General features: G+C 37.1%; 1 long non-coding RNA gene across 2 annotated transcripts in view; it reads right to left on the reverse strand.

Annotated features, from left to right (window-relative positions):
* Positions 1-14,532, reverse strand: part of LOC122816351 — a 2,791,022-nt gene that overhangs the window by 981,023 nt on the left and 1,795,467 nt on the right. The gene's annotated exons all lie outside the window — the stretch shown is intronic.

The raw sequence follows: 14,532 nt of genomic DNA on the forward strand, positions 1-14,532 counted from the left end.
TGTTCCACACCAGATGTATACCCCCCATTGGTAAGATCAGACCATAAACAAATCTCACTGGACATCCATATTCTGTCCCCACCCCTAGCCAAGGAAACCACAGTGAAGAACTTCTCAAAAGCAAACTTCACACTTCTCAAAACTGATGTGGAATCCTTCAAAGCCCCCGAGCCAGTGGAAAAAATGGCCCAAAATGCAGAATCCTTTACAAAAGCATTCTATGGATACCTACAGGAATGCATGGAGCATGCTATCCCAAGTAAAACCAAGACTCACTCCTCCAAAGTCAGGAGACCTGTCTGGTGGACCCCGGCCATAAATAAGCTATACAACAGAATGAGAAAGCTACTACATGACAGAGCAAAATCCCAAAAAAGGGAAGGCGTCACTGATCAGTACTAGCAAGAAACTACGATCCCTCATAAAATCATCTAAGGCCAGCTTCGAAAGAAAAATTGCACAAGACACTAAAGATAATCACAAGGCCTTCTTTAGTTATGTCAGAAACCTGGGAGGCAACTCCCGGATATGCTCTGAGTTAGTGCAAAATGACAAAAAATATACTGAACCCACAGACATTGCCAACATTCTGGCAGAAAGGTTCAGTGCAAACTTCTCTCCCCCCCAAAAGAGCAAATGTCTATCCCAACAGAGTGTAGCCTTCCTGAGATCACAGATGCACAGGTGAGAGCTGCCCTCTCCAAAGCAAAAAACACAGCATCAATGGGACCAGACGGTGTCCCGGGCTGCGTCTTACACGAGCTCCAAGAAGAACTAAACCCTCATATAAAGTCACTGTTCAATCTCAGCCTTACTACAGGATATGTACCCAAGGAATGGCGTACAGCAACAGTGGTTCCACTCCACAAAGGTGGTGCCACAACAGATCCCGGAAACTATCACCTTATAAGCCTGACGAGCCTGGTCTGCAAAGCTATGGAGAGTATCATCATGGAAATCATAAACAAAGACATTGGGAACCTCCAGACACTGGATCCTACCCAATTTGGCTTCGTTAAGGGCAGATCTTGCCTCTTGAACCTGGTTGACTTCTTTGAAACAGTTACCAAAGCCATAGATGAAGGGAAGGTAGTCCACACAGCCTACCTGGACCTCGCAAAAGCCTTCAACACAATACCCCACTCGGGCATCATAAATAAACTCACCAGCTTAAATATCAACCCCTATGTCACAAGATGGGTTGCAAACTGGCTCAGGGATAGAACCCACATGGTCAGAATAGCAGGTGCCATATCAGACTCTAAATCAGTTACAAGTGGTGTCCCACAAGGCTCAGTCCTGGGACCTCTCTTGTTCGGTATATATTTCTCCGAGGTACAGGCTAACATGGGTGGACTATGGCTGACCAAGTTTGCAGATGACTGCAAACTGGGTGCTGTAATCGACTCTCTGGCTGACACAAGCATCCTCCAAAAGGGTCTCACAGAGACGGATAACTGGTGCCAGAGCCATGGCCTAAAGCTAAATGCCAAAAAGTGCATAGTCATCCCCTTTGGGAAAAACAAAGTGCCCACAAATTACCACATAGGTGGTAATCCATTAAGTATGGAAGAAGTAATTAGGGACTTGGGGACCCAAGTAGATAGCAATCTCTCCTTTGACAATCACGTTGCCAAAGTGGTTAGAAAGACCTTCTATATAGCCCACCTTATCATGAAAGGGTTCACATCTAGATCAAGAGAGGTCATTGTGCCCCTCTACTCATCACTTATCAGGCCCATAATTGAGTACAATGCCTCCTTTGGGATGTACCTTACCCGACACCTTTAGCAACTGGAAAGACCCCAAAAGTATCTCACCAAGAGGATCAAGGGGCTCAAACAGATGCCCTATGCAGTTCGGATAAAGAAACTCCAGCTCTACTCAGTTGCGTACCGCCTACTCAGAGGCGATCTGTGTCTGACGTATAAAGCCATGTCCAACCTAGAATTAATGGACATGCTTCACCTCAGGAAATCCAAATCCCTTAGAGCTACACGCTCCAGGGACTTGAACCTCAGCACAGAAATAAATAGGACATGCTGGAGGGACAGATTCATATCCCAGAGGCTCCCCTCACTCTGGAACAAAATCCCAATCCATGTTAGGCAGAGCCCCTCACTGACCCTCTTCAAGAGAAATCTTGACGAGTGGATGGGAGATCGTAAGTTTACCCCTGGGATCTCTTCTGTGTCCCTGCTTGACAGAGGTACAGTAAACTAACCTTAAAAGGGCTACCTTCTGTGACCTACTATACAGAGGCACAGTCAACTAATCTAAAAGGGTGGCGAAAGCCAAACACACTCTGGATAGGCTTATAAATGCCCTAGGGCAGATAGCCTAGTATCACCCTATGAACCTATGAACCTATGAACATAGGTGCCAAACCAGGGATGAAATTCCTGTTCCCCATCCAATTGCCCAAGTTACACTTGAAATGGGTTAGGGAGGAACTCTGCTTCACATGGATGTGGATCTTGTTCCAGAGATGGGGTATTCTCTGAGATACATGCCTGTCTCTCCAGCAGGCCCTATTTATATCACAGGCAAAGTTTAAGTCTTTAGAATGGGTAATTCTGGTGCTGTTTGTTTTGTGGATATGCAAGAGGTCTGTCAGAGTGGAGTGTGACAATGCCTTTTATGACAGGCATAGATCTCCTCTCAACAGCCTGTAGGAGACAGAATAAAGGGATAGGGCCATGAGGCGCTCTAGAATAGACATTTTGCTTACACCCTTTTAGTGAGGAACCTATGTGGATGTCTAAATGTTGGATACTCCTGGTTAGGTACTTACCAAAGAGGTCTGAATACAGTGGAACAATATCTTCCTTTGACCTAGATGCCATACCTATGTTTATAAGTTGTACAACATAGAAAGATTTCCTCACTACTGTACAGACATGACGGTCAAAGGCTAGATCACTGTCTATATGTGTCCCTAAGTCCCTGACTACTGGGTCAACTCTAAGGGGTGTGACGTCTATACAACAGTTACCATGGGTGGATGACTTCCTGAAGGATACTATTATGCATTTCTTGGCATTTAGTTTTGGTCCAGGACTCTGGCACCAGTTGTCTGTCTGTGTAAGCCCTTCCTGGAGAATGTTTGTCTCTCTGTGGGATTTAATGATGACTCCTAATTTGAAAATCAGCAAATTTAGTCAGTGTGAGACCACTGACAGTGGCGTTGACTTCAGAGAAGTAAATGCCAAAAAGGTGCAGTCCAAGGACCGATCCCTGAGGGACTGAACTTGTGACTGACATTTCTGTAGAGGAGGACTGGTAAATTCTAACTTCCTAGGTCCTGTCTGTGAGTCATTTGGTTATACAATGGGTGACATACGGGTTTGTACCAAACTACTTGAGTCTGTCAACAATGCCCAAGTTGGGTATTGTTTCAAATGACTTGGCCAGGTCAAGGTTGGCAGTGTGAACTATTTTGCCCTCATCCATTGCTTTGGTGACCTTCTCAAAGATGTCCACCAGGCTGAGTAGGCATGACCTGCCCTTGATAAAACCAAACTGAATTGGGTCCAGTGTCTGGAGGTTTACTATATCATTATTGATCATTTTCATGATAATTCTTTCCACAGCTATGCATGTAAGATTAGTGACTTATGAGTCTGTAGTTTCCAGGATCTGTAGATGGCCCACCTTTGTGCAGAGGGATTACTGTTGCTGTTCTCCATTCAGGGTTGGTGCCCTTGCAGGATGTTGTAGCACCTTTCCCTTGAAAAGTTAGACTCAAACCTTGTACCCTGCATCTGTGCAGTAGAAACCTTAACCATTAAATCAAGATGAGAAGCTCATTGGCTAAAATATGGTACAGAGAATTTAAACACAATTCCAAACTTATTGTAACCACATGCATTTAAACTTATGTCTTACGACATCTCTAGCACTCAAAAAGTACAAAGTTCAATATATTTCTAAAACATTTGACTCTGTCAGCAAACTGAATGTTTGACAGAGTGAAGTGTACTCATAAATATAAACACAAACACATTCATATATTTATATAAAGAGAAAGTGGGACACAGAGGAAGAGAGAGCTATGAAAAAAATGTGACTGAAATTTATAGTACAGATGCAGACAATGTTAGAGCAATGTTATTGATACAAGTATACATTCATTCTAACTACTGTTTGAACCCTAAGTTTATATCTCACAGCTAGCATTTGTTCAAATATTTTGCTTTATTGTCATTATCACTTTAAGAGTATTAGCCAAATGGTAAATGAAAAATATGTCTTGTCATTTCTGTTTCAGGGAGACCATCTATTGACAGTGTTAAAGATTTTATTGCATTTAGTGACTGAATTCCAATGCTCTGCCCTGCAGCTTGCTTTGACATTATATACAAATCTTGCAGAAAAGTTTTGTCTGTCTTAACACACAGGAGGATTAGGAATACAGTTTCAGCTATGTCAATTAAGTAATTCCCTGAAATTACTATTAACCACTACGACAGTATGTCATCTTTCTAAAATTATAAGACATCTGATATAGTAATTCTAATTTTATAATATATATATATATATATATTTGGGGTCTACGTTGTTTGATCGAAATTTCAAAACTTCGAAACCCATATGGCCGAGACCATATGACTGAAGTTTTGAAATTTTGAAAATACAACAAAAGCACAAAACCTAAACAAAAAAACTTCACCTCTACGTATTTGCAAGGGAGCAAGCCCTGCTACACCCCCATGCTCCCTATTACTTAAATATGCCAACTCCGTGATTGCACTACAGCGAGGAATATGGTAAATCTCCCATTCTGCACTGTACGGCGATCTCAGTTCAAAGTGTTTGAAGTTTCTAAACTTTGATTATATGGTCTCGGCCATATGGTTTTGAAACTCTGATCAAACAAGGTAGATATAGATATATATATATATATATATATATATATATATATATACAAAATAACATTTATTATAGCATTATTTAAATTAAAATTAAATAAGTTATCTTTTATATAAGGTTGTCTTTAACAAGCACATTTGCATGACAGTACAGTTGCTGAATTTTTAATATTGCATCATTTTTTTTATTATTCTGTTACAGTTACCAGCTTTCTCAGAATGCAAATTCTTAAAGAATTACATCCTTCATCTTTGAATAAATAGCACATTACTGCAAATATTCATACCCACATCATATTTGTAAAGATTAAAAAAGAAAACTCTTGATAACAGCAAGAAAGAATAATAGGTAAGGTAGGTTTTGTATAAAATGTGAAGACACAGTACTTTACGGAATTGTAAAGGTTGAATAAGGTCACTCATCCTTATATCTCATATTAATGCTGGCAGACAAGACACTTACTCATATTATTTGACTTTTATCACTTCCTTAACAAGTAAATATTCAAAATATGTTACATAATCACAGTTCCATAAACTGTATGAACAAATAAACAAATAAAAATAAGGCTAAGCCAAGTGCTTTGACTATCTTTTAAAAAGGTGAATCAGTCTGGTGTGTCAGCATTAGTCTGGATCAAACCTAGTTTCTGTTTGAACAGTAGCAGCAAGGGTTTCAAACCAAGTAGATGACACTAGATCAATACATTTTTAAATGAACACTGTTTTTGAGGATATATTCAGAAATCCCTAAGTGATTCAAGAAAGAGGTGTGTATGTCTCAGAGTACTCAGGCTGTTCAAAGGCCTAATATAAATACAAGTGAGCTACTTGAAGGACAGCAGTGGTGTTTCAGTCTACCTAGGTTTTATTACTCTGCTGGCTGCTCATAATCTCACATCCACTGCCTTCCTTCATTAAAGATAATGATAAACCTTTCTGCTGACACACAGTTTGACATCCTTTTAGAAAATGCATTCTTAGCCTTCACTGAGACTCTCCTTAAAACAGTATTTACTTTCACCATTCTTAACTCTTTTCCCATATCTGATGCTTATTGTGTCCTGTTATCATCTCTTGCTCTTCCACTCTCTCAAGCTGTATTTCCCCTAACCCCATGGAAAAAAGAGAATGTCCTCATTCCTTTTGTCTGTGCACATTCAGGAAACTCACTTCACATTTTGACTTTAGTATGATCTACAATACTGGCAAAACTCAGAGGGACAAGTGTATGGATTCTTAAAGTTCACTGGACAGCTCAGTGTTCAATGCTGCCAAACTACTTATTCACCATTTAATGGCAAGAAATTATTTAAACAGGAAAATATGCATAATTATATGGTTAGCGAAGACCTAATCCCCTCAGTGTACTGTGTCCCATACTATCCTGATGTTCTGCTGATACCAGACTGGAGGTGCAGCATAAAATTGAGCAAATCATAACCCCCCTTAACGACAAACAAAGTCTCAATATGTGAGAAAATAGAAGTGAGTTGTTATAAGTTAAAAAGTTGTGGAATTACTAAATACCACTCTACGGTGTAGCTATGTAGTTTTCTAGCATAAAAGATCACTGCCAAGTGTACAATATTGTGATAACTCTAACCTTTCTTATAGCAATCCAGTGAAACTTCATTTATTACATAAGACAGTACATACAATAATTTTCAGTATTTACCACCCAATAAATGCTTATCTGTAAACATGACAATGACTCAAAGTGATTTAAGTGGAGAGACAGACAATCTTTATTTTATTTTTTTCCACGATATCCTGAAAAAAATTAAGCAGTTGTAAATGTCACCAAGTTATCATAACAGACATACAGTACAAGTCCCTGCTTTCCAGTCTTAATATGCTGTGAGTCTCAGGCATGTTTTCAGCCCTATATTACTCCTCCATTTGTAGTAGTGTAATTAGATGGGGAGGTCCAAAATCTAAAAAAAAAAAAAAACTGGAAACAGAAACTCCCTTCTGAACTTCATAAAAAAATGTAACGTCCATAAATATCTTCTCCTTGTTCCAACCCATCCAGCCATTAGGCTCAGCATTCCTGACTGATCAAAGTTCCCTAGTAGTGATCTCAGCTTGAACACAGCGGCTTTTTTTCTTTTTTTTTTTTTTTTTGAGATCTCATCGGAGATTAACTTAAATTTATTGATTTTCCTGAAAAAAGAAAGCTTGAAATAATAACAGTGGATAGAACTGATGAAATGCAATACACTCCAGTCCTAGTATGAAATTTGAGTAGCATGGCAACACTTAGCAGTTCAATGTGTTATAACATAAAAAATCCCTACTGTGCTAAATGGTGAACACGTTCCTGAAAAAAAATGTATATGCAGTGCTAGCAAAGTGAATATTAAATTAAAATGGGAAAGTGAAGTTTAAGTGTAACACATTAAATTTACATGCAGAACTTGACTCGCTTCATGGGAAATACTACTGTTTAAATATACTAGATCTAAATGACTTATTACCTCTAAAGCATACCTTTTAAAACAGACAATTGATCTTATTAGGACTGAATATGCCATTCAGACCTGTAAAAATAATATTAGCAAACAACGTGTTCCAATATAGAGCACTCCAGGCTTTTTCGTGTTTTAAAAATAAGGCAACTATAGCATAATATGCATAGCCAGACTCTGCACATTTTGGCAGTTACTGATGAGGTACTAATTTGGAAAGGTTAAAAAAAACATAACCAAGGATAGCCTTTTATTTATAAGAAATTATGCAAAGTGTGATATCCGCAGATGAGGTGGATGAGAGTTAAGTATTCAATTTTAGCCACTGATGCCTCTGATGGGGCATGATGAAAACATTTTGCATTGGTGTACATTTTGTAAAGATACCAAAAGAAGAAATAAGCTGGAGTGACTTAACAAGGTGCAAAAATCTATTCAGTGACTTATCACATCAGGCTTTACTCTATGAGATTAGTATATTGAGTGCTGATAAAACTACCGCAGCAAGCAGATAGACATTTCTGTTCAAGAATTCAAAAAAAAAAAAAACTGACCGAGTCACTCAGCCTGCATTTCACATTGGTTGAGCAGGTATGCTGTTTTTAAGTTCTGATAAATGTATTGTACAGTGTATATAAACTGATTTGCTTCATCTCTATAACTTACAGTTCTTTGCCTTTAATCTATATTAATTTTATCACATGTATGTAAAAAATGAAAATCTTTCAGCTGTAAATACATGCTTTGGTAACCTCAAAGGTCACTGCTTTCTACATTGCCAAATGAACACAAATTGTTCAGAAAATCATACTCCAGCACAAGTTCAATTACTTCCTGGTATAAAAGGTCCTTATCAAATGAGGCAGAAGTGGTAGTTAGCTAAAACAAATTTACACGCATAAGGCATTTCTATCTTCTCAGAATGCACTCTATATTTATCACAGCCCACTTCATTACAGAATTACTGTTTTATATAAATCTAAGGCATTTATTTTGTTTGAAAGGCAGCAGAATTGCTGTAACTTTTCAGAAGCAAAAGCATAAATGAGGTAGCAGAATGAAATCAGCTTATGACATTTTGGTATAATGAAAAATGAAAATACAATACCTGAGTTAATGCAATAATTTGAAATGCAATAACCTTAGCAAGAACTGTTTTTAATCTTCTACTGAACAAAATAGCAATTTTGTCAACAGCATGACACTAAAATCCAACCAATATTGCAAGAAATATATACTTAGAAAGGCATTATCTTGCTGTTTCTCTAATTAAACAGCACTCTATGAAATCCATAAGCAGAAATTAGAAACCCTGTCTTCATTCAACAGAGCTACATGGGTAAGTCATAAAGGTAGGCTTTTGGCAAAAAGGTTCAGCAAACATTTCTAGTAGCAGTACCTATTTGTTTATTTCATATTTATCATTTTAGAGCTGAAAGGTCTCTTGAGCCCTGAAATCACTTTTCCCCCTTAGAGGTTTTATGTTTTTTTTTTTGTATAGTTGAAGAAGTATGTAACTGTTATTCTAAGCCTGCTGGTTTAAGAACTTGGGCTTCAGACCACTTGTTTTACATTAAGAACGTTTGTGGACTGCATTGTTGTGGCAGGACAGGTAGCTTACATCCTTCTAAGTTGGGAATTGCTGATTGAAGGCTCAGTGTCTGTTATTGTAAAAGTGTATTAGTTCTGGTTTAAGCACTTGGGCTTCAGGCCAGTTATTTTACATTAAGAAGGTTTGTGGTCTGTACTCTTGTGGGAGGAGAGGCTAGATTCTGCCCTTCTGAGCTGGGAATTTCTGGTTAAAGGCTTATTGTGCCTGCTTATTTGAGCTGTTTATTTCTGAAATTTGTGTGCCTTGTTTGCTGTAGCCCAGAAGTTAGTCGTTTATTGGCCATTTTGGACTAATTTCTCTCTCTTTCATTTCTCTGCTATAAAAAACACATTTGCACAGTTTTTTGTGCTTGTATTCAGCTCATCAAGTGCCTGCCAGGTGTCCTGCAGAGTTCTACAGCAGCAGAGAGACAAAACAGAGACTTTGGAGTGATTAAGTATCATTTGTCTGCATTTCCTCGTTGTCTTTAACTAATTCCGCATAAAACGCCAATTTTTAGCATTTTTGTAATTTAAAAAGCTTGTTTCTGCTACATATTGTACTTATTTGCTGCCTGCACTTGAACTAAATCATTTTTGTGTTTAAATAATCTGTTTAACTGTTGTAGGCTACACACTAAAGTGCAATTGCCATTTCTGTCCATTTAAAGTGTTTTTTTCTGATCGTATCTGCTTTATTTTATGAAAAAAATATATTTGTTTCCCGCCTTTCTGAATTAGTATAGTCCTGTTTTCAGATTATTGCTGAATTCAGGGCTGTGTTACAATTTTCTGTGTTGACCATACCTTACTTGGATAGAAGGAAATTTTATTTTTGAATGTTAACGGTCTGACGAAGCTACCGATTTGTTTTAAGTAATAAACAGACTTCCTTCATTTCTACATGGTGGATTATTATATACTTTTATGGTTCGTTGTTTGGAAGTGGATCTTTTTGGTTCGTTATGTGGATGGTGGATATATATATGCTGAGATGTGCACATATGTGTATAGACATGGATCTTATAACTGCATGTTAATCTCACATGCCTGCGCCATTAAAAAGACAAAATGAGAAATGTTTTAGATTATATAAGTGCATTTTATATCAAGCATAACATGTTTAACTAGATGAAAACAAACCCATTGCATTAATTATAAATAGAAAGGTAGGAAATTCACTAATAATCAATACAGAAGTACAAATACAAGCATGTATAAACTACCACTGAGAAATCTAAACTTCATGAAGAGAATATGTAGAGCATACACCCCAGACAAGCACGAAAGATGATCTTTGATTTTCTCAGTAGCAAGCTGTAAAAGTCAGAGTTAATAAGGAATTCAAAACTGTAAGGAGTGCATTGTACACCAGTGAATAAACTTTATTTGTATTTATACTGTTCCTATAATAAGGCTAGAGTTTATAACTACAATGTAGTGCATGCAGTGCAGCGATTATGGAAAAAAGACAAATCTGTTAAATGCTCCAGTGGCGGATGACCTGACCTTAACAAATTTTAAGCACCCCATACTTACATTGTTGTGGTTGGGTCTCAGGTTAGGCTGTAAAATCTTCCAGCACTGTCCAGTGAATGACAGTGTAACGTGTCCCCCAGTTCTTGTCATAAAATTAGAAAGTTGCTATAATAAAAGGATACGTTCACCTGAAACTCAAATGTCTTTCATAATTTGTAAATTCAGCCCTCATTAATATGTCTAAAATCACGGACTTTATAAAGAACAGACCAAATATATGAGGAAGAAATGTAGACATTCAGCAAAAATCTGGATAGTTGAAAGACTTGGAAGGTGGGTGTAAATGTAAGAGACTGAGGGTCACTGCCTTTTTGACAGCCTTTTTGACAGTGCTCAACGTTTAAGTGCTTTTCAGCTTTGAAAGTTGGCAAAATACTTAACATTATTTTTTTTCTTTGTTTCGTTTTTACTGTAACTACTAATACATGTAGCAGATAAAGCTCCATACAGTAAAAATATTACGACCAGGTCTCCAATCCTAACCTTCTATTGTATGTTCTCAACATGGATGCCAAGATTTACCTCTCAAGCTTTGCTTTCAAGGTGAAGTTCTTGGTATCCACGTCTTAAACATATAATAAGCCAGCTAAGATTGACAACCTTCCCATAATCCTCAATGTAAGCTACAATTTGCATATAGTTATGAGTTTTCCTATGTTATATGATCATTTTATTTTCTTGTTCATGCTTTTTATATTAAATTCAATACACATTATTCAATGAAAAATAAAAAAATGAGAACATTCACTTTAATATTTTTCTTAACTTGGCAAACGTTTTTAAAATGGGATGCATAGATAAATAAAACTGCATCAATGCAACATAGTTAATAAAAAGGATATCATGAAACCAACTGTAGGAATACATGCCCACTTTGTTTACATAAACATATCTTTTAAGATTCAGTTTATTTCTTCAGAGCAAAGTATAATTTTTATAATAATCCTGAATTCCTTTATAGCCCTCAGAATGCTATTATTTAATGGAATGACTGAAGAACACATTGCATTGAACCAAAGCATTATTCCATTTAGTGGATAGCGAGTTCATTTTTCTATTATGTGATATTTTCAATTCCCCTTCTGCCTTTCCAGTAACATTAAGACCTTGATATGCATGACTGCTCTGCACATGAAATTAAGAACAATGCAGCCTTGTCAGAGTTTTCAATCATCCGCTCTTGTTCTGACACACTCCTCTGGCAAATATAGTTTCAGCTACTGTACAAGGGTCTAAAGGGAAAACATTCTTTTAAATAACAGAAAGCAAAGCTCTTGTGCTTTGTACATCTAAAGCATATGACCCATGATAAAAGGGTCTAGATCTGGGAAACATATGTGATGTTCAGGCAAGTCTCCAGTAATTAACTGTCATCAATTAATGCAACATTTTTGTGTATAAGAGAATTTTCCAGTTGAAGGCATGCATAATGAATGAATGAACTTGTACTTGGGAAATAAGAAAAAAACAGTACAGTATCAGCACAGACTGTGTTTAACACAAGAAATGATATTCTAGAAGTATATGGGATCAAACTTTCAGATTATGATAATAAAAGCCTCTGCATGCGATACTAGTTTAATGCAGGTTTTAGCATGCTATGGATTCACGGCAATTTATTTTGGAAGTGCTCATATTCATACATGATACAGTATTGCAAGATACCATGGTCAGTAGTATACATAATCCATATATTCCTTTTATTAAAAACAACATAAATACATGTCAATATTTAATTTCAAATATAAAACATATAATGGCATGTGTTTGCTTTGTGGTAGGCTGTTATGGCGAAAACAACGGTAAAAAGTATGCAGACATGGCAAGCAAATTTACAGACTGCAATTACAGATAAAAAACTGTTTTCAATAAATATATGGCAGTGAGGGATGCATGTGTCCAAATTTAAATGTAAATAAGGGATGTGTTACTAAACTTAGAACTGATAAAGAACCTTCCATTTGTATTTTGATTTACTTGTCTTATAATGTTCTGTGAAAGTAAATGGAACAGAGTCATTTATTTCAACAATTTTCTTATATTTATTATATAGAAAAAATTCTGAAAGCCATACAATGATGTTAGACTGGAGATGAATTCATCAAGGAAAAGAAAGGAAATCCTTTCTTTTAAACTGAGTCACGGTGCTATTTACATGCACGGATGATATATGGTTAGAACAACAACAATAATTACAAAGCTATTTTAATTATTTAGGCTTGAGGAACTAAGTCTGTGTGGCATCTGGAAGAGGAAAGATTAAACGGGTCTATATTAGAACGTAGAAATTTCATTATTTCGAATGTTCTAACATCGACCCCTATTCAGCGAATGCTGAAAATAGTGAAATGACAGATAACCAAATTTTTTCCTAGGGAAAGAATTTGATTGTCCATTTCTGTCATTTCGCTATTTTCAGCGCTGTGGTGGAAAGTTATGGGTCGGGTTCAGGTAAGTGTGCGATTGGGCATGGGTTAGGTGACTTAGGGTTAGGGCGTGGGTCAGGTAAGTGTGCCATTGTGTGGACGTGAGGGTTAGGGCAGGGTAGGTGAGTTAGGGTTAGGGCGCGGGTGAGGTGAGTGTGCGATAGTGACAGACCTTAGGGTTAGGGTTTGGGTTAAGTTAAGTGGATAGTGGTGTTTGTAGTTTAGTTTAGGGTTAGCTGCAAGATTTTGGGTGCATGTTTGTGGATTGCTGCTTGTTTGGTGTGCTTGTGTTGTGTGTATGTGTTTTGGAACAGCAAATTTTTTTCCCTAGGAAAAAAATCACTGTTCTGAATGTTCGATGTTGTCAGCATTCGCTCAATAGGGGCCGATGTTAGAACATTCGAAATAATGACATTTCGATGTTCTAATATAGACCTGATTAAACCACACATTAATCAATGGTTGTGACAAGTAAACAAAGCATGCCATTGAATGGACACTGATATGATTTTCCTGACTCTACTATAGTCATTAAATAGCTGTTGGCAGTGAGCATTTAAATGAAAGATCTGCTATTGCACTACATTAAGAAGCCAGAGCAAAATGGTTGCCCACCATTCCCACTCTATGGGAGTCAGAGTGGGGAGATGAAGTCAGCAAAAAAGGAGAGAAGTATTGCTGGAACTGAATTCATCCTCAAGTGTTGGTAAGTACCTTCATGTGGTGAATCCTGTTTTCACAAAATCAACCAAGACAGAACTGATATATAGACTTTATTTCATACATCATGGAGAAACTTTAAAAATTAAAAGATGTCTGAGTGTACAGTTCCTAGGGGAAAATATTGCCTAATCCTGAGGTAAGCACTGGAGACAGGATTGGAAAAAATGCAGTGTAGAATCCTTTGGACATGGTAACATTCATACTGGGATGGAGGAACGGCCAGATAGATTGAAACAAAGTTAAGAAAAGCTCATAATTGGAATACCCCAGCTCAGATTTAGTACCTAACATCTTTACAAGACGATCTAGGCATGAGTAAGAACTATTCATATGTGCACCCTGAACAGACACCAGCCTGGTTAAGAATATGTAAATCAATACTTCAACTTAATAGTGAACCCGCAAGCTTTCCTAAAAATGATAGACCAATCATTTGCCTTTTGACAACATATAAACTATACACTTGAACTGCTACTGACAGAGTTTATAGTCATTTAGAAGAAAATTCAATCATGGCAGTAGAACAGAAGGGTAATAAAAAAAAGTCATATGGAACAAAGAAATAAAGCTATAATGGAGAACTGTAAAATGGGGAAGCATCTATGTATGGCATGGCTAGACTACAAAACTATTTGACAGTATCCCACATTCATGGATAAAAGAGTGCTTAAATTGTATTAGATACACCCTACATTGACCAATTGCATTGCAGTGACCATGGAATAGTGACAAACCATTCTTCTGTTAAGCCATAATAAAGGAAAAGTTATTATTCCAGGCATAAAAATTCAAAAGGGGATAGTTCAGGGTGACTCTCTGTTACTGCTGCTCCGTTGTCTTGTCCTTAACCCATTGCACTGCCTATTTAATATATTAGGTCATAGATGAAATTTGACTGGCAGAAAAAAACAA

This window comes from Protopterus annectens, chromosome 12.part0 (assembly GCF_019279795.1).
Source record: "Protopterus annectens isolate FY-2018-M chromosome 12.part0, PAN1.0, whole genome shotgun sequence".
NCBI classification, from domain to species: domain Eukaryota; kingdom Metazoa; phylum Chordata; order Ceratodontiformes; family Protopteridae; genus Protopterus; species Protopterus annectens.